Below are 20890 nucleotides of genomic sequence, written 5' to 3' on the forward strand. Positions count from 1 at the left end.
GGTGGCACAGTGGTAAAGAATCTGCCTGCCAATGCAGGAGGTGCAAGACATGCGGGTTCAATCCCCGGGTTGGGTCAGTTCACTAGAGTGGGAAATGGTAACCCACTTCAGAATTCTTGCCTGGAAAAGTCCATGGACAGAGGAGCCTGGTGGACTACAGTCCATGGTGTTGCAAACAGTCAGACACGACTGAGCACTGCTTTTATTTTCCATGCGCTGTGAAGGAGTGCAGTAGCAGGAGTAGAGTTGTAAAGTTAAAAGGCATGGGTCTGTGTTGACTCAGTCGTTTAATTGTTGTGTGGTAGTGAGGGATGTGTCTCCCAACTTCTCTAAGTCTCAATTGGAAAATGGAAAATATAAAATGTTGTCCATTTCCAAAGGCTGTCATGTTAAAAATCAGAAGGTGGGACGAATTGAGAGAGTAGCACTAATATATATATATACTTTACTATGTGTAAAACAGCTAGCTAGTGAGAAGCTTCTGTATAGCACAGGGAGCTCAGCTTGGTGCTCTGTGATGACCTAGAGGGGTGGAGTGGAGTAGGGGTGAGAGGGAGGCTCAAGATGGTGTGGACATATGTATACTTATAGCTGATTCACTGTTGTTGTACAGTAGAAACAAAACATTGTAAAGCAATTATGCTCCAATTGAAAAATAAATTAACAAAATAAAATAGCAGTATTGATGTGAAAGTGCCTAATTTTCTTTCATTGCTGCTGCTAAGTTGCTTCAGTCATGTCCAACTCTGTGCAACCCCATAGACGTCAGCCCACCAGACTCCCCCGTCCCTGGGATTCTCCAGGCAAGAACACTGGAGTGGGTTGCCATTTCCTTCTCCAATGCATGAAAGTGAAAAGTGAAAGTGAAGTTGCCCAGTCGTGTCCGACTCTTTGCGACCCCGTGGACTGCAGCCCATTAGGCTCCTCCGTCCATGGGATATTCCAGGCAAGAGTACTGGAGTGGAGTGCCATCGCCTTCTCCGTTTCTTTCATTATCTTCTGTCTTATAGTTTATACTACTTAGTTCCCTTTATCCATGGCTTTGCTTTCCTTTGTTTCAGTTACCCACAGTCAGTGGTGAGAAGCTGAAAGTATCAAAGGAAGAATTCAGAAAGAAAGAATTCATAAGCTTTAAACTGAATACTTTTGTGAGTAGCACAATGTAATTTTGTGCCATTCAGCTCTGGTCTGCCCCAGACTTGCATCATTGTTTTTTTCAGTAGATTTTGCCAAGTAGTCGCTTACTAGCCATCTCAGTTATTTGTCATCATGATATCATAGTACTTGTGTTCATGTAACCCTTATTTTACTTATTAGTGGCCCCAAGAGCAAGAGTAGTGATGCTGGTCATTCAATTATGCCAGAGAGAAGCCATGAGGTAACTTCTTTAAGTAAAAGGTGAAAGTTCTCAACTTAATAGGGAACGAAAAAAAGAATATGCTGACTCTGTGGGAGAAGGAGAGGGTGGGGAGATTTGGGAGAATGACATTGAAACATGTATAATATCATGTATGAAACGAGTCACCAGTCCAGGTTCGATGCATGATACTGGATGCTTGGGGCTGGTGCACTGGGACGACCCAGAGGGAGGGTATGGGGAGGGAGGAGGGAGGAAGATTCAGGATGGGGAACACAGGTATACCTGTGGCGGATTCATTTCGATATTTGGCAAAACTAATACAATATTGTAAAGTTTTAAAATAAAAAAAAAAAAAAAAAGAACATGCTGCAGTTGCTAAAATCTACAGCAAGAACCAATCCTTTATCTGTGAAACTGTGATGAAGGGAAAAGAAATTCATACCAGTTTTGCTGTTGCACCTCAAACTGCAGACGTTTCGGCCACAGTGCGTGATAAGTGCTCAGTTAAGATGGACAAGGTATTAAGTGTGTACAATAAGATATTTTGAAAGAGAAAGACCACAGTTAATAACTGTTATTTACAATGTATGGTATTTTATTATTAGTTTTTGTTTTTAATCTATTACTGTGCCTAATTTATAAATAAAACTTTATCATAGGTACCTATGTAGAGGAAAAAACTTAGTATATATAGGGTAGGGTTCGTTACTATTAAACTGATATCTGTGGTTTCAGGCATCCACTGGGGGTCTTATCCCTCTTGGATAAGAGGGAACCACTGTAGTTAGTTTCTGTTCATTTTCACTAGATTAATTCTTTGTTGTCAGACCTGTACTTAACAGAGTACCAAACAGTGACGTACCTTTGGGGAAGGTCACACAACATAACGGTTAATAGCATAGAGTGTTGTCAAGCAGGCTATGTTTATACCTCATCTGTATCCTGTTGGTGTGATTTGGGGCAAGATGCTTATCTTCTTTAAATCTCAGCTTTCTCTTCTATAAATCTGAAATAATAATAGTATGAGATAGCATATAAAGCACTTACAGTAACTGGCACATAGTTTATAAATTAGTGATCATGAAAACCATCACCACCCAGACTGACCCAGACTGACTGCTAGACGTCAACAGTTCCATTATAAGCATCACGATAGCAGTCAGCAACACTATTGTTACAGCTATTTTCTTTCCTTTAAAATCTATACAACGTAATGTTTGAGAATCACTTATGCATGAAGCATAAGTCCACTTTCCAAAATAAAGTCAGTATCTTTTCTAAATTAGTTCAAAGTATAAAAGTTGGGTTTTGTTTTGCATTTATTTTTCTCCTTTAACAGATCCCATGTAGATATTCATAATGAAGATATCATATTAATACAAATGATTGTTGCTATATCAATAATTAAGAGGGCAGTTTGCTGTACTGGGAAGAACAATGAATTCATAACAGAAATCTCAATTTGTTGTCCATTTATTCTAGCCTGTGGCATTGAGACCAAATACTTGTCTGACTCAGTTTTGATCTTTACATTTTCTATAATCTCTGCCTCCTTGCATTTATCTCCTCAGATCAGAGAAAACAGATCCAGTTTTATGGAGAGAAAAGGTAACTGTGAAATGGTCTTCATATTCCCCATGAAGAATATACAGGTATGTGGTAAAGAAGAGATAAGAATTTCCTCAGATTTCATTTGTATGTAAGGTAGTTGTTTTAGCAAAGTAGCATAGGAGAAGATTAATATGAATCAATGAAGTGTTTCACTGATGGATTTTTTAAGTGATTGAAATATTAGTGTTTTCCATTTCAGAGAATTGAACTCTTAAATGTGCTATTGGCAGAAGGAGACAAGTTTTAATTATTGGGTAAGGATTATTTTAATATGTATGTGAATTGCTGACATGATCATCCATCTTTCTCCAATTCTTGAAAATGGTTTGATTTACTTAATATTCAATTGTAATTTGTTTATATCATTAATTTATTTGGCATATTCATTTTGCATAAGGCAAACAGATGGCTGGTGGTGGAGCATGTACTCAGTCGCTCAATCGTGTCCGACTCTTTGTGACCGCATGGACTGTGGCACACCAGGCTCTTCTGTCCATGGGATTTCCCTGGCGAGAATCCTGGAGTGGGTTGCCATTTTCTTCTCCAGAGGATCTTCCTGACACAGGGATTATACCTGCATCTCTTGTGTCTCCTGCATTAGCAGGCCGGTTCTTTGCCACCAGTGCTTCTGTGGAAGCCAGGTGGTGGAAGAGATGGCTATTTATTTGCCAGAAATGGGTACTGTCTCTTCTAAAGGAGAGATGTCACTTGGAGAAGCAGGTCCTGTTTCCCAGTGGGAATACAACCTATAACCCACCCCGCCTCTTGCAGTTCAGCATAGTCACATGATTGCATCATAGCCAATGGAATGAGAGTGGAATGAACTCCTCCTCCTTTAAGGCTGCTCCTTAAAGTTCTCTCCTGATTCATTCCTTCTGCCCTTTTCTATTTCTGGCTGTCTAGATTGGAGGAGACCCCTGGGGTGACCTCAGAAGCCTTAGAAGCTGATTTCCTGATAGACTGGGTGAAGCATCTCTGTTAGCCTGTACTTGGAACTGCTACATTGAATATTAATAGTGTAAAATGAAATTCTAATTGGGTGAAGCCATTCAATTGTGGGAGTTATTGCAGCAACTTACAAGTACATATTCTCATCTGCTTCCTTGTCACAAATCCAGTCCAAGGTTATGATATTATAGTGTTTAAAGCTCTTTTGCAATATTTTAGCCTCAATATATCATAATAGCCTTTAATTTAACATATAGATTGTCTCACGTGAATTATAAAGAACCTGTATCTATAGACCAAAAAATTCTTAATGCAATTATAACTAGCCAACTCACTGGAAAAGACCCTGATGCTGGGAAAGATTGAGGGCAGGAGAAGGAGGCGACAGAGAATGAGATGGTTGGGTGGCATCATTGATTCAATGGACATGAATTTGAGCAAACCCCAGGAGATGGTGAGAGGCAGGGAAGCCTGGCGTGCTGCCGTCCATGGAGTCTCAAAGAGTCAGACATGATTGAGCAACTGAACAACAACAGCACTTCAGTTAGCAAGAACCTGTATTTATAGAACAAAAAATTCTTAATATAATTTTAACCTTTAGCCCCTTTTCTCACATCCAGTTTAATTTTATATAACCCTGAACTAATACCTCAAAGATCTCACACATCTTTGTACTACCAAAAATTAAAGAACTGACACTTCTCACAGGGGGAAAAGGAAATTCTCTAAATCTTGAACTCTCACAAAAGAGGTCCTAGAATGATGAGTTAGCCCTATAGACTCTATTCCAAATCTTTTGGTAGTTTGCATATCCCCAGAAGCAAATCCTGAAGCAAGTATTCAAGTTTAAGAGCTAAATCGAGAGATAATTTCAGGAAACGTGAATAGAGGGCAAGAAAGTAGAATAGGGAAGGAAAGACAACCAGTAACAAAAGCACTAGCAGTTGTTTCTGGGCGTGACCAGATTTTGCCCTCACTGAGAAAAATCTGGGTGCATTTCAGGGTTAGTACCAAGTTGGGAGAGCAAGCTAGAATGTTTATGCGCCAAAGTCCCTTCTCTTGTTGGTTGAAGGATGTTCGTAGGGGCTGTTAATTCTTAGGCTATTGTGGCTTTGGCCAGATAAAATTTACAGGTAATGAAATGCAGGTGTAGACAGCTGGAAATATAGACAACAGATATTAGAATGGTAAGTAAAAGGGGATTTGAGTGGGCATCAAGACCAATTGTTTCTCACTTCAAAATCTTACAGAAAAGGAAGCATAGAAATGGAACGTGTACACCCATGGCTGATTCATGTTGATGCATGGTAAAAACCACCATAATATTGTAAAGTAATTAGCCTCCAATTAAAATAAATAAATTTTAAAAAAGAAATGGAAAGTATAAAACTTTGGCGTTTGCAGTCACCATTTTATTTTATAATGATATGTACACAATTCTCTTTTTAGCCTAATTTTTTCTTCCCATAACAGCAGGACTAGAATTTTCATTTCTTCTCTGTGACTGTTTCTTCTAGTATCTTATGCCTAAGATAGACCACATGATTTGATCTCCTAGACATCTGGTTTTCTGTACAAAAATGTTGCAGTTTTGCTCAGTGATTTTTATATCAGTTTCTTTACCATAATCTTGATTTGGAATTTAATTTGGTTTTATTAAAAGAAGGCTGGAGTATAAATTTATATCCTGAAAGGGAGAAAAAAAAGGAATGTATTAGGAACCATTCTGGTGCCTCCTGTTCTTCTGGTCAGGGCTGATATCACTAATGGATTACATCATTCCCTTTGAGAGACATTTCATCCTGAATTTCAATCACACGTTTGTCAATATCACTAACGCTCCTGTCCTATTGCCCTTCCGTGGAGTTTCTTTACAATGAAAACCACAGTTCTTGATCAGTTCACTAGCCTGTTTTCTCTTTGTCTATCCCCGGGCTGCAGAATGTTTCTGCAGAAACTCACACACCAAGCAGATGAGTACCATTACTGTTTATGACTTCATAGGGACCCCATAACGGCGTCTGGTCATGCTTAGATGTCTCCCTACTCAACTCTACTGCTCATTCTCTGAAGAGCAAAATGATTTTTTATTCACTACAGCCTTCTTATTGAAAGTATCAGAAAACCACTAGCTTAAACAATTGGGGGTATTTATTAAATTCTTCCTGGGATATCTTACAGAATCAAAGGATGGGAATAGGACTGGTTCTTAGTAACAATTGGAACCCAGAAATTAACTTCCGTTTCTCTCCATCTTGTGTTTATTATCTTCTTTGTGAATCTAGTAAAAATTTTTTTTCTGGGCAGGTCACATCTGTTCTATGTTACCTATGGTGGGAAATGTGGGAAACACACTGAGAGAACAGTAAGACATGGCATTTAGGTTTCCATGGTAAAACCTGGATTACTAGAAAGACAGTGACTTTTACACTGAAGTTTCTGAAATTCTGGGAGAACACAATGAATGGTTGGTTACACTATAGTCTGGTGGCCAGTTCTGGGCTAACCAACTGTGGCCAAGAAGGAATAGTTATAACCAAATAGTTGGGCAGTTCTAGTGCAAACCACATGGATGAAACAGGGTGGACAGGACAGTTACTGGAGCCATGAGGGGGACTGGAAATACCACCATAGATAATTGATTCATTAAACTTTTCTACTTTCCTTAAAATGTAACTATTATTCTATTCTTCTCAAAAAATGACCTTACTTTCTATCGTGAAAATAATATGACCATGTACATAAAACTTTATTTGGTGTTTCTTCTATCTCTCCCCATCCTACATTTTTATAATAAAATAGTTACACTTCATACTTATGGTGAATTCCTAGTTCCATATTATTTATGGTCAATCCTATTGTTTTTGAACCAACTCCTACAATTCTTGCCTTTATACTGTTTGATGCAACCCACACAACTATTGCCAGAGAAAACTCCTGAATCAGTAGTTCTCTACATGCATGCTAAGTCACTTCAGTTGTATTCAACTCTGCGATTCCATGAACTGTAGCCCCCGCCCACCCAGGCTCCTCTGTCCATGGGATTCTCCAGGCAAGAATACTGGAGTGGGTTGCCATTTCCTTCTCCTTAAAAAGTGAAGTGTTAGTCACTCAGTGTGTCCGACTCTTTGCAATCCCGTGGATTATAACCCACCAGGCTCCTTTGTCCATGGAATTCTCCAGGCCAAGAATACTGGAATGGGTACCCATTTCCTTCTCTGCAGGATCTTCCAGACCCAGGGATTGAACCCTGGTGTCCTGCATTGCAGGAAGATTCTTTACCATCTGAGCCACCAGGGAAGCCATAAAATGTGCACAGAAGTAATGTGTTTTCCTTATAGCACCCTTTCTCCAGCTTGTGGACTCTGCTTTAATGTCCACCTTTCTTCTACTCCTTTAGTTGCTTTAGTTCTTCTTTAAACTTCCTTCTCTGAAGCCTTGGCACAGACCATACCCTTCTTCAGGGGCTGAGTCTTTGTCTTCCTTGCATCTTCTGCAGTCCTTATGTTCTCCTTATATCTTCCATAACCATGCCTCTGCTGCTGCTAAGTCGCTTCAGTTGTGTCCAACTCTGTGCTACCCCATAGACGGCAACCCACCAGGCTCACCCGTCCCTGGGATTCTCCAGGCAAGAACCATGCCTCACACTCCGTTAAATTGCTATGTGGCACTGAGTGACTCAGATGTTAAGTGTCTCATTGCTTCAACACATGTAAGTAATACAGAGACAGAAACAAAACTAGAGAATTGTGGAACACATATCAATTTTTTAGTTCTGCCTTTTAAACTTGTAAGGATCCTAGCAATTATAAACACCCCCCTCTGTGAATTTTTACCAGCACATTCCTTCCTCTGTGGGGTAGGAAAAAGTAGAAGAGAACCGTGTATGTGATATAAATTAGATTAATAGCTTGTATGGAGAAATATATTAGGAGAGAATGTTCATATATTCATAAGTAATTTTTTTTTTAGTTTTTTTAAATTAATTTTATTTTATTTTTAAACTTTACATAATTGTATTAGTTTTGCCAAATATCAAAATGAATCCACCACAGGTATACATGTGTTCCCCATCCTGAACCCTCCTCCCTCCTCCCTCCCCATACCATCCCTCTGGGTCGTACCAGTGCACCAGCCCCAAGCATCCAGTATCGTGCATTGAATCTGGACTGGCGTCTCGTTATAAGTAATTTTATTAGCTTGGTTCCTGGTTTCACTTGCCTGTAGTGTCTTCACTACAAGATATTTTCCATACCTTGAAAGAAATTTAACAAATTCTCTTATTTTCCCAAGTGTGAGAAGAATTAGGAGGTCAAAATTAGGAAATTGTTTCAGTGGTTTGGATTACAAAAATCATCCATGTCCTAATGAAGAACATGGTTCTCATCTGACTGAACTAATTTCTGCATGAATGCAGCATTCAGAATAGTCTTTTGGAGGTAATATTATGTTTTCAATAATTTTATATTATGACATCTTACCTATAGAAACCTATTTTAAAATAAAATTACTTGAAAGGGTAGAAGCTTCAAAATACCAACATAAAACAGTAAGTGGAAAATTTTCTCCTTTACCACTTGAAATTTTAATAGATTATTGAACCATATTTTATTAGCTGTTATCCTCTGGAGAATAACAGATATGTATATTTCATTAGCCAAATTTGGATCAGAAAAACGGAGCCACTCAGAGTGATAAAGACTAGGGGATTTATCAAAGGGCTTTGACTTTATACATGTGTAGGAGCTGAATGAATCGTTGATACAAGCCTGTTTTTCTACACCGGATGCTGGGCCTGAAGTCAGTAGGGCAGGCCACTGGGAAGGGAAGATGCTGAAGTAGTGAGGGGCAGGGCAAGGTGGAACCCACCCACGAAGCTCAGCATAGTTGCTGCTGATGACTTGAGTGTGAGGCTGGTGTTCTTTACTCTTGAGCCAAACTTGTGGAGCTTGTTCAAGGGTCAGAGAAACTGAAAGGGGCGATCTGGTATGAGTTGGAAGAGCATGTAGGAGCTGCACATGGAAGCCTGGGGTCCAGGGAACTCAAAGGCAGAGGAGTTACTAAGGGCTTGCTGAGATACTAAGGGCTTAGTTAGTAAGGGCTTAGGCACTTGCTGAGTTACTAAGGGCTTGCTGACTTACTAAGGGTTTACTAAGCTTGCTGGAGTTACTGAGGGCTGGCTGAGATCCCCTTAGACAAGGAGAGCCAGCAGGTCAGAACGATGCCTTGCCTGGAATTTCCCATCATAGAAGCATATAACTACTCCCTCTTTCCACATTTTATTTATTTATTTTTAGTTTTAGGGTTTTTTTTTAAGATTTCTTTTTAATTGGAGGATAATTGCTTTACAATGTTGTGCTAGTTTCTGCTGTACAACAACACGAATCAGCTATAAGTATAAATATATCCACTCCTTGTTGAGCCTCCCTCCCATCCCTGGGTCCCAGCTTTCTAGGTCATCACCAAGCATCTCTGCTATACAGCAGCTTCCCACTATCTTTCCACCTTTTTGATGTCACCCCAAATATCTCTTGTGGTCCACAGGAACCTGAAACAATTCAGGGAAAAGGAATTCTGAGAATCACAGTTCCAAAGATGAGCTGACACACCTTGCATGTAAGCGAATCCCCTTGTGTAAGTTGAAAACAAAAATGAAATAAAAATGTAAACAATCCCATTTTCTCCCTGGAACAAAGACTTACTATCTTTTGGTCAATGCAATGTTTTCATCAGGCTTCTCATCATAGCTTCAGTGCCTGCATTCAGATAACATCTCAGGAAGTCTCATGCGGGTCACCTTTCCTCCAGACACACTGGATATCATCTTAATTGCCAAGGATGTTAAGAGAAGATAATAAGATAATAGGGGAAGCAACAGCCATTAGATGTGGTAATTGTTAGTCTGGGATCTGGAAGCTTTAAGAAGGATATTGGGTAATAAGGCCTCGGAGACTTGCAAGTTTCGCTTCATCCAGTGACCTGATGGGTGTGTTTACCATGACGGTAAAGATCTTATGTTCAAATTCAAACTCAGAGGATTGGAAGACTATTTAAGTTGTCAGGGCAGCCTGTTAGTAGGCCAAGGCTTCCTATAAACCATCAGTGAAAAGTGCAAGGATACAAGTAACACAGGGCAATACACAAAGAGAGCTTTGTGTGGCATGTACAAGATGCGTAATGCTTACAAACTGCCTGAGGCTTTGAAAGCAGTTTACGGAGAGAGATTTTACAGTGGCCTCCTTTGGAGCCGCTGATAATTAACCAAACAAATAATTCAAAGTATGTCCAATGGGTTTCAGCAAATTTCCTTAAGAATTTGCAATACTGGAGATTCCTATTATGATTCTGTTGGATCGGTGTTTTCGGTGGCAGCATGTAAACACACAGGACTTGATTCATGATCGTGTGGGTAATAACTTAAGATCAATATTTTCAATGATGTAATAGAAAAGTGCAAGGAATCTCTGCCTTGTAATAAACAGCAGTTGAGCTTTCTTTGTGGGCAGACACAGTCATTATAAATTCTGCCAAGTCTATAGATTTATGCCTACACAAATGACTGGTGAAAGAGAGAACTTTTTCTCATAATAGCAATGTAGTTTCATCACTTATTAAATACTATAGATTTATTTGTGTATGACACTCAGATACCAAAAGTATTATTCTCACCATTTATCCTCATTTATTCACCTTCATATATATTCTCACCACTTATTTAGCACCTGATATTTCTGTCTTGCAGGGAGTCTCGTTATTTTTCTCCATCTTGTTATGGAGGCGTAAAGCTTGTCTTACTCATGCTAAGTGACGTCATGGAAGTAGATTGGGCTGTAGAGCCAGAAGAATATCTGCTTAAAGGATTTGCTTCATATTAGTTTCTGCTTCTGTATAACCAGGGAGGAGGGTGTTGTGATCCCCCTCTCTCAGGATGACCCCGAGTCACTGAACATAGTAGAAAGTGAAGTGAGTTGTAAACAGTAAAACACTATAGAAATAACAGTCAATTTATGATTTGTATCTCAGGTCTGTAGCACCTTAAGCATATAGTACAGTGTTAGTCACTCAGTCCTGTCTGACTTTTTGCAATTCCATGGACTGTAGCCTGCCAGGCTCCTCTGTCCATGGAATTTTCGAGGCAAGAATACTGGAGTGAGTTGCCATTACCTTCTCCAGGGGATCTTCCTGACTCAGGGATTGAACCCAGGTCTTCTACATTGTAGGCGGGTTCTTAACCATCTGAGCCACCAGAGAAGCTCAAGGGCTAGTGCCAAAGGATGATCAGTCATATACAAGACCTAAATTGTGATGTCTCTTATTTGTGAAATGATCTCATTTACTTCCTTAGACATACTCTTCCTGCTGCTCCTTGAAAGTACACATAATCTGATCTTTCTCATAGTCTGATATTATTTTCCATTTCAGTGAACTGGAAAGTATGGGAAATTGCATCATATTTTTTTTCTACCCTCTTATTCTAACTGTTCATGTATAGCATATGCTTCTATTGTGGGTCACATGTTATCTATTTCCAGAGCTGACTTGAAAAATTGAGTTTGGATATGCAGTTGCCTTTTCATTAGAAATAACTATCTTTCTCACTCCTTTTTTTCTTCTCACCTGTTCCATTAGCCATCCCATCCCCCATCCTCTGATCTATCAGCAGATTTCTGGCAACACTATTTAAAAAAAAATCCTGCCTTGATCAATGCGTTTACTGGTTTGCCAACATTCTTGTCCAGCTATTATCAAGCCCTAAGTTATTCAAAGTCCATTTTCTTTGTTTCCCCTCCTGGGCTGTGGAGGTTGCTAGAGAAACTCATGTCTCCTGTATCCAGGTATTCATGCATGCTCAGTCAGTTCAGTTGTGTTCGACTCTTTGTAACCTCATGGACTGGAGTCCGCCAGCTGCTCTGTTCATGGAATTTTCCCAACAAGAATACTGGAGTGGATTGCCATGCCCTCCTCCAGGGAATCTTCTGACCCAGGGATCGAACCTGAGTTTCCAGTGTCTCCTGGATTGCAGGTGGATTCTTTACTGCCATGCATGCTTGTAGTTGTACTGTCTGGACTTAGCCCAAGTTCACCCAACCACAGACAAAATAAATAGAGCAACCAAATAGCTCTGTTTCCAAAATGCATTCTCCTGAAGCAAGCCTCCACTGGCCACAGGCTCTGCTCTCTTGCGTACTGCTCAGGCTCTGACCCATAGCCTCTTCATTCCACTTGTATTTGCCCCGCTTCCAATATTGGCATGTAGGTTCATTCTTGTTTCATCTGTTGGCTTGAGTTTCATCTCCGTGAGACTGTCATGTTCATACTATTATCAAATCTGAATACCCTGGTTGGGTCCCAGGACTATGTTTTATGAACTTTCCCCGTGAATAGCCTCAGAAAAGTAGGTGTTTTTAGGATTTGCTCTTTCCTCAGAAGATCAGAGTTTGGTAGTGGTTTCCACCCCTAATTGAACTCACGATTCTCCTTGGCCATACCTTTCCTCTCCACTCTAGCCAACGTTGTTTTTCTTAAAAGATACTGAAAGTCTTACCACTTTCCTCAAACTGTTTCACTCCAGCCCTTTTACTATTTTTTTCTTTCCTTTATTTAAATTTATTTTTTTTAATTGGAGGATGATTGCTTTAAAATATTGTGTTGTTTTCTGCCATTCATCAACATGAATCAACCGTCCGCATACATATGGCCCCTCCCTCTTGAGCCTCCCTCCCACTCCATTCCACCCCTCTAGCTGATCACAGAGCACTGGATTTGAGCTCCCTGTGTCATACAGCAAATCTTCACTATCAGTTTTACATATGGTAATGTATATGTTTCCATGCTACTCTCTCAATCCATCCCTTCTCCTTCCCTGCCATGTCCAGGAGTCTGTTCTCTATGTCTTCATCTCCATTCGTGGTTTAGTCGCTCAGTCATGTCTGACTCTTGTGGCCCCATGGATTGTAGTCCACCAGGCTCCTCTGTCCATGGAATTTCCCAGGTAAGAATACTGGAGTGGGTTGCCATTTCCTTCTCCAGGGAATCTTCCCGACCCAGGGATCAAATCTGCATCTCCTGTGTTACAGGTGGTCTCCTGCACTGCTGGAGGATTCTTTACCAACTGAGACACCAGAGAAGCCCTCTGCATCTCTATTGCTGCCCTACAAATAGGTTCATCAATCCATCTTTCTGGATTCCATATATATGTGTTAATAAATGATATTTGTCTTTCTCTTTCTAACTTACTTCACTCTGTATACTAGTTTCATCCACCTTATTAGAACTGAGTCAAATGCATTCCTTTTTATGGCTGAATAATTTTCCATCATATATATGTACCATAATCTCTTTATGTATTCGTCTGTTCATGAATATCTAGGTTGCTTCCATGTCCTAGTTATTGTAAATAATGCTGCAGTGAACAATGGGGTACATGTATCTTTTTCAATTATGGTTTCCTCAGGGTTATATGCCCAGTAGCTTTTGCACAGTGAATAAAACTATAAAGAAGGTGAAAAGACAACCTCAGAATGGGAGAAAATAATAGCAAACAAAACAACTGACAAAGGATTAATCTCCAACATATACAAGCAGCTCATTCATCTCAATACCAGAAAAACAGAAAAGCTAATCAAAAAATGGGCAGAAGACCTAAACAGACATTTCTCCAAAGATAAACAGATGGCTAATAGATACATGAAAAGATGCTCAATATTGCTCATTATTAGAGAAATGCAAATTACAATGAGATATCATCTCACACCAGTCAGAGTGGCCATCATCAAAAAATCTACAAGCAACAAATGCTGGAGAGGGTGTGGAGACAAGGGAACCCTCTTGCACTGTTGGTGGGAATACAAATTGATACAGCCACTATGGAGAACAGTATGGAGATTCCTTAAAAAACTAAGAATAAAACTACCAGGCCCTTTACTTTTAATCAGTGACTTTGTCTTTTACTTGCTAGAAAAAAAAAGAAGTTGTGAAAGTGCACAGCCCCATCACCCAGCCTTTTTGGCACCCGGGACAGTTTCACAGAAGACAGTTTTTCCATGGACTGGCGGGGGACATGGTTTCGGGATGATTCAAGCCCATTACATTATTGTGCACTTTATTTCTATCATGATTACATCAGATCTGCCTCAGATCATCAGACATTAGATGCTGGAGGTTGAACACCCTTGACTCAGCCCCTCCTTACCATCATAATCTATGTCCTCACCAATCTGACAGGTTTTTTTGGACAAGTCTCAAAGGAAGGGATTTCCTTTGTCCTCTTCAAGGGTCTCGCTTCTTTACTCTCTGACAGCGTCATTCTACAGGCTTATTTTCGGGCTACAAATGTTGAGTCTTTCCTATGTTTTGTAACACACACACCTACCACCTTGTACCCCATGGATCTCATTCTCTTTTTGGTTTTTGTTTTCTTCCTCAATTCTCATAGAAGTCGCTTCTCTCAACAGTTTCATCTCATGCCTAATCACCTTCTCCAGGATGGACTACTTTTGCAGCTGTTTTCTTCAAAGTAGACATTAATAGGAGGGTTGGCTTTAAGAAATTTTGTGAATGAGTAATACATTGATAATTTTTCTCATCCATTTGCTCATAAATCTTCATTTATTCTGGCATTTTACAGCTCACAGGCTCAGTTCCCTCTTGGTGCTCCATGATGGTCTAATTTCCTTATAGAGTAACTATATCCAGATTTTTTCTTATTCAGGTGCCACCTCCTCAAGTCCCCCTACCTTATCAAATTCTGCTGTCTATTTCCTTTTAGTCACTTTAAAAGACTACTTGCCCAATCTTATATAGGCTGATACCAGTGTTTTATAATGGCTTAATGTACTATACCTCACAGAGTATGATAATCATTTTAATAAAGACCCTAAAATTACATTATCACAATATTATCATTATTATTATTATTATAACAATTATTATTTGATGTCAATATGGAGACCCTATGGTAGATGATAGCAGAGAAAGAATTTTGGTTGTAGGTACATTTTTCTTTTTTGGAACCAAAATATTTTTTAAAAATGTGAATCACATATGGTCCAAATTATCTTGCCCATAGTTTAGCTCTTTTCTGAAAAAAAGGTTTTGGAGAAAGGGATTGAAGAAGAGAAGTAACAGAAACAATTATCTTAATAAAGGCCTTTTTAAAAAGTTTTTGTCTGGTTTTTTTTTCTCATTATTTTTAATTTTCCTGAAATTTTTTTTTCTTTTTTTAACATTTATTTCCTAAAGAATATGCCTTGATGACTACTTGTGTGTCTCCTAAAGTGAGCCTGACTTCTCAGGAAAGGATTCTTCATTTTAGCTTTCATATAACTCTTCCACTTCTCCTTACTATTCGTATACATAGTAAGAATCCAATATATTTTTATGGGAACAAAATTACTATAAACAAATATAAATATCCAGGAAACCATTTATAGAAAAATAATATACACTGAGCCTCTGTCAGTAACCCACTTATTTTGGCTTTGGTCACTCCAGCAACATTTGAGGACAAAAAAAAACTAAAGTGTGAATTCAATTTCATATTGACATCGGATTGGGTTTTATTGTTGTGTTATGTGATCTCTCTAAACTAGATGTTAAAACTCTCATTTGTGAGTCTGATGAGCATTACAGTACATATGTGAAGTATGCTGAAGCAGATATAATCATTTACATTCTCAATTTGGAATCTGAGGCACTGTATGGTTACAAAAAGGTACGTTAGTTCTAAGTGACAGGCTGTAAGCTCCTTCAGGTCAAAAATGAAAGTGTAGTCCCTCGGTTGTGTCTGATTCTTTGCAACCCCACGGACTGTAGCCCTCCAGGCTCCTCTGTCCATGGGATTCTCCAGACAAGAATACTGGAATGGGTATCCATTCCCTTCTCCAGGGAATCTTCCTGACCCAGGGATTGAAGCCAGGTCTCCTGTATTGCATGTAGATTCCTTACCATCTAAGACACCAGGGAAGCCCTTCAGGTCAGAGGCTATGTCTTATTTTAGCCTGCTTTCTTGAACATGTGTATCTGTATGTAGTTAGTACTCAGTAAAAATGTGTGGGCCTGAAATGTCGAAAGTTGGCCCTGCCTCTTCTGACCTTCTGCCTAGAGTTTTTTCCATGGCACTATTTTGCTATATAAAGAGGGAGTTGCAAATTGGAAGTGGGCTCCTTATTAAACTTGACCTACAGCCTGTAGCCTTGGGCACTCCAAGATTGAACAATGGGCTTTCTAAATAGGTACAGGGTTATTGTGGGAAGGGTACTTTGTATCATTCATATCTACCTGCCTTTTGCTGATGGGACAAGCTACTCCAGTTCATGATTTTTGGCTCCTCTTATTCTTAACAGAATCCAGTATGTGGATTATAACCAACACTGCTGATCCCCAGCCAAATCTGCACCAACTAATGACTTTTTGCTGCCACCACATATTAGTTTTAGCAACTAGTCATGGCCATGTTTCATATTGCCTTCAGGAAAATCCTCTAGATGTTGAAATGAAAATAGGTGGGATGGGGGAATTGGTGTATAAGGGGCACATTTCAGAGACTGAAGCTCAAGGGGGCATATTTATTATTGGTTTGGTACAAATCAGGTCCAGGAATCAGGAACTGCTTGTAAGTAACATGGATGGAGATGCCAACCACCTGGGCATGATGGTGTGACTATTCCACAAGACATCTACCTAAATGCAGATGTTCATTATATTTCATTTACATGAATCCCAGAGGTTTTCATTTAAATATGTGTAACTACCTTGATTGCCTGAAGTACACATCTGTTTTCTGAATGGAGTGATTGGTCATTTATATTACTGATGTTTCAAACTTCAAAATGTTCTCTATATATACTGTATATGTTAGAAAAAACAAGAACAGCAACCAGACATTCTGTTCTTAGTACTTACACATTTATTTTTAGTTTATAGGATGGATAGGATGGAAGCTGTTGGCTTTTTAAAAAATAAAGTTTAACCTGCTTAGGCTGGAGAAACTAAGAGACAAATCTTTAACACCATTGTTAGTCTAGTGTGCATAACTAAAGTATGGAGTATATACATTTAGTTCATAACTAGAATCAATGTGTGAGCATGTCTATGAAACAGACAAAATTGATTATTATTTCCTCCAAACTTATATGTCATAACATAGCAAACAAAAATAAACATGATTGTTTCAGTCTATTAATTATAGAGAAAAAGTGTTTTACCCATAAAACATGAGTTTTAACCGTCTTGATAAATTGTTTTCTTTTTTTTTGGTAGTGGTTACCATTGCCACTGAAATTTAAGTGATTTGAGATTCGGATTTCTCATAATTTTGTGCCAGTATTTTTTATTTATCTGACTAGCTTTCATGGCTCAAAACTATTCTATTGTTAAAGCAGCCCCAAACCCCTTGACTAGATCATGAAATATGAGAAGAAAGTGTAAATTTTGATACATCAAAAAACCACACTATCTTTTTCATGTTAAGTTTCACAATTGGAAACTAGGAATCTTATAGAACCAATGCAAAAGCTTGTCTAAGGCAAGAAAGCACAAATACAATGTAAAAGTAAATCATTTAGTAACCTCACTTTCTCAGGAGAAAAATCACCTGTTGTTTCACCATTAATGTCGATAGTTCACAGATGTTCATGAAACCTACAGCATTGGATCAAGCAAATCTAGTTTGCTGTAGCAAAATAGATTTTATAATAAAAGATATTTCTTTCTACTTATCAATGTATTTAAGGTTACTTTAATCTCTACCTTCATCTAATTTATCATTGTTCATAGTTGCTCAGTTGTGTCTGACTCTTTGCAACCTTTTGGACTGTAGCCCACCAGGCTCTTCTGACTGTGGGATTTTTCAGGCAAGAACACTGGAGTGGGTTGCCGTTTCCTCAATCCCACATATCCTGTGTCTCCTGCATTGCAGGTGGATTCTTTATCTGCTAAGCCATTGCTGGAAGCCCCTAATTCATCTTTAACATATAACAAATTGCATTTGGGATTTAATTCCCAACATACAATGTATAAAGGTATATAGATTTATCATTCCTTCAAGTGTCTCTCTGCGTTTTCTTTCTAATCCCTCAAAAGGATGTTATTATAAAAATAAATGAAATCTCAGCTTCCATATAATCTTTTGGTTTTACTATTACCTGATGGGAAATATGCTGACCATCAAATTGAAAAGGCAGATATACAATAAGTCAAGGAGGGGGCTAGTGAGCAGGAATTTAATGATGTTCAGGAGAAGAACCAAAAGTTTAAGGAAGTAGATGACTTTTTGGTTTATTCAAGGGGAGATCTCACCTGTAGCTCAAATGGCTTCAGATTCTTCCTGGAAATTGTAAGGTCAAGGACAGGAGAGGCCATAAGATTGGGCAAGAGAAGAGCAACAATGGCTTGGTGAACTTTTAAAGAAATCAAAATGCTGTAGAGCTTTGATTCAATTGAAGCAAAAAGGAAATTACTTCACTGACACATTATAGGATAGAAAATGGGAAGGAAAGGCAAAACAGGAGACCACTGTCCACTGTGGATTGATTAATTTCTGTACCCACTGTGAATCAGTTAATTTCTGTGTCCACTGTGGATCAGTTAATTTCTCCATTGCTGCTTTGGAACTCTGGCCATAAACACACCAACCATGTGAATTTATCTGCAATAGGTTGATATGCTTTGCCTGGATGGCAGGCCACTTAATGGTCCCCACTAATGACATTCTGCCTGTGTTAATGGTTACTTCAGTCAAACAATGAAAAATCCCTGTACTCAGTTTCCAGATATCAGTATGTTATTTCATGTGAGTTGTTAACAACAGTGCCTGGAATTCTATTGTCATACATGGTCAGTTCAGCTCAGTCGCTCAGTCATGTCTGACTCTGCGACCTCATGGACTGCAGCATGCTAGGCTTCCCTATCCATCACCAACTCCTAAAGCTTGCTCAAACTCATGTCCGTCGAGTTGGTGATGCCATCCAACCATCTCACCCTTTGTCATCTCTTTCTCTTCCTACCTTCACTCTTTCCCAGCACCAGGGTCTTTTCAAATGAGTCAGTTCTTTGCATCAGGTGGCCAAAGTAGTGGAGTTTCAGCTTCAGCATCAGTCCTTCCAATGAATATTCAGGACTGATTTCCTTTAGGATTAACTGGTTGGACCTCTTTGCAGTCCAAGAGACTCTCAAGAGTTTTCTCCAACACCACAGTTCAAAAGCCTCAATTCTTCTGCACTCAGCTTTCTTTATAGTCCAACTCTCACATCCGTACATGACTACTGGAAAAACCATAGCTTTGACTAGATGGACCTTTGTTTAATTTACATTTCAGTAGGCAATGTGGCCACCCAGCAATGCATGGTACCAGCACAATGCTACATGAAGGAAAACACTGTGTTTTATGAGACAAATATATTAGTTATTTCCAGGAGCCTGCACAATGTTCTGCACTAAGTAAAACAATTTGATTCAAAAAATGTAAAGAAAACAAACTGGAGGGCCATAAAAGCAAAGTAAAGAGAATTTCTTAGAAAATATATTTATATTTGAAAATTTACATAAAATAATATATTTTCCTCCAAGTTTCCAAGCTATTTCACCCAAGTTACAAGTCAGAGGAGAATGAAAGATTCAGGAAAAAAAATTATTTAAATAGCCAATTTTTTTCCAAGGTATTAGATTTGTCCTAGTATCATAGATCTACAACTATAACACTTACTTGAAATAACATTCATTTTAATATAGAGATGCCTCCCCTCCAGTGCCTCAGCAGATAAAGAATCTTCCTGCAATGTAAGAGACCCAGGAAATGCCAGTTCAATCTCTGGGTCAGGAAGATTGCCTGGAGGAGGAAATGGCAACCCACTCCAGTATTCTTGCTAGTAAAATCCCATGGACAGAGGATCCTGGTGGACTACAGTCCATCTGGTTCCAAAAAGTCAGACACAACCGAGCATATTAGCATTATATCAGTCATTGTAATATAAAGTATTTGGAAAATATTAGAAAGTATAAGGAATATGCTGCTGCTGCTAAGTCGCTTCAGTTGTGTCCGACTGTGTGTGACCCCATAGACGGCAGCCCACCAGGCTCCCCCGTCCCTGGGATTCTCCAGGCAAGAACACTGGAGTGGGTTGCCATTTCTTTCTCCAATGCATGAAAGTGAAACTGAAGTCGCTTAATCATGCCCGACTCCTAGTGACCCCATGGACTGCAGCCTACTAGGTTCCTCCGTCCATGGGGTTTTCCAGGCAAGAGTACTGGAATGGAGCACCATTGCCTTCTCCAATAAGGAATATATACATAGATAAATTAGAAGTAAGCTCTTAATAATTTTAGTTTATATCTTTCTAGTCATTTCACTTTCCTTTTCATAAATATTTATGCTTAAAAATGAGATATTTAGGGGTACTATTCTCCATTTTTATGTGAGAAATAGTTTTCTGAATACTGATAGTTGTGGGATGTCTCTTCTTGAATGTGACAAATTGACTGGCATTCTTTGGGAGGGAGGTAGTCCTTGAAAGGTCCTTCTATTCCATCTTTTGCTCAATGTGAAGACTCAGTGGATAGCCTTCTTTGGGCACTGCTTTCCCAAACCAAAACTTCACACCATTATGCTCCATTGCTGAGCTAAATTGCAGATGCTCTTTGTTCTTTGTTTCTGCCAAAATCTCAATGTTAGGAGTTGTTTCTGAAATAAGGAAATACTTTTCCATTAATTTTAGCAATTTGCTCTATCCATATTTTTTTCCTATCATAGTTTCTCAAATAATCATGGCATTGGAAGCATAAAATTTGACATTATTTTTGAAAGTATAATAGGAAAAACATACTCTTTAACACTCTAGTAACTTCTCTTTTAAATTGTACATATCCTCAGTTAAATTGATCACAAATTTAAGTAGTGATATCAGGAAAGTCAAATTTACTATTAATCTTAATGAATAATCTTCTTAAACTGATTTAGACATGAAGATAAATAAT

At 38.9% G+C, this 20890-nt stretch overlaps 1 protein-coding gene across 5 annotated transcripts in view; it reads left to right on the top strand.

Annotated features, from left to right (window-relative positions):
• Positions 1–7138, top strand: part of LOC138990213 (uncharacterized) — a 181726-nt gene extending 174588 nt beyond the window's left edge. For 3 of the 5 annotated variants that reach the window (XM_070380649.1, XM_070380652.1, XM_070380651.1), the window contains 2 exons: positions 2932–3012; positions 3875–7138. The gene's annotated coding sequence lies outside the window, so the exon portion shown is untranslated. Of the gene's footprint in view, positions 1–2931; positions 3013–3170; positions 3226–3874 lie in introns of all 5 variants that reach the window. The other 2 variants (XM_070380648.1, XM_070380650.1) reach the window with 1 other exon arrangement.
• The last annotated feature ends 13752 nt before the right edge of the window (positions 7139–20890 follow it).

The sequence above is a fragment of the Bos mutus genome, chromosome 12 (genome assembly GCF_027580195.1).
Source record: "Bos mutus isolate GX-2022 chromosome 12, NWIPB_WYAK_1.1, whole genome shotgun sequence".
NCBI lineage: Eukaryota > Metazoa > Chordata > Mammalia > Artiodactyla > Bovidae > Bos > Bos mutus.